The sequence below is a fragment of the Charadrius vociferus genome, unplaced genomic scaffold (genome assembly GCF_000708025.1).
Source record: "Charadrius vociferus isolate BGI_N301 unplaced genomic scaffold, ASM70802v2 scaffold917, whole genome shotgun sequence".
In the NCBI taxonomy this organism is placed as follows: Eukaryota; Metazoa; Chordata; class Aves; order Charadriiformes; family Charadriidae; genus Charadrius; species Charadrius vociferus.
This window is the reverse complement of record NW_009649175.1, coordinates 1,601,363-1,602,203: the sequence shown is the minus strand read 5'-3', so window position 1 is coordinate 1,602,203 and position 841 is coordinate 1,601,363.

Here is an 841-nt window from a genome sequence, read left to right as displayed (position 1 = left end):
CTATTCCTGGCCCAGAGGCACCCTGGCACCCCCGTGGCGCACTGGGCGGGCGCTGGTGGCTGCAGGCAAGCGTGGGGAACACAGCCCCGGCTCCCCGGGGTGCAGCTCGGCACAGATGGCAGCCAGGTCCTGCATGCAGAGCAGCACCTGTGGAGATGGGAGCGTGACACCGCAGCCATCCAGGGTGGATGTCCCCGCGTGTCTCCCAACCCCACTCCCCGGGGGAGAGGGTTGGGCTGACCGTGTCCAGCTGGGCTTCAGTGTCCTCCAGGGCCACGTCTGCGGTGACCTTGAGCCGTGCGGTGGCGAGCTGGAAGAGGTTCATCACTGCCAGCTTGATCTGCCCCAGCAGCAGGCTCTTCTGGGCGGCCGTACTCTGGATGTGGGCCCAGCGGGACTCCTGGAGGACAGAGCAACAGAGAGCCCCTCGGTTCTCCCCAGCCACTGCCACGTGTCCCCAGCACCCCCCCAGCCGGGACAGGGGGACCCAGCACTCCTGGCTGCGTATCCCCATCATGCGCAGTGGCTGCTGGTGTTTTCTGGGCATGTAGGGACCCCCAGTTCATCCCCGGGGGTGCTGCCCAGCTTCCCACCACCACCACATTGGTCATCTCCCCTCTGCAGCACACCTGGGGTCCATACTACCTCCGGGGGGGGGTCCTCGAGCACCCCACATCCTTCCTTACCTCCTGGAGCACATCATGGTGGGCGGCCTCCAGGCGTGCACGGAGCCGGGTCAGCTCGTCGTCGGTGCGCAGGAGCTCACTCCCGGTCTCCTCCTGGTACTGCCGGAGCCGTGCCCAGCCCTGGGCCAGCTGCTCCTGCACGGCGTCGCGCTCCT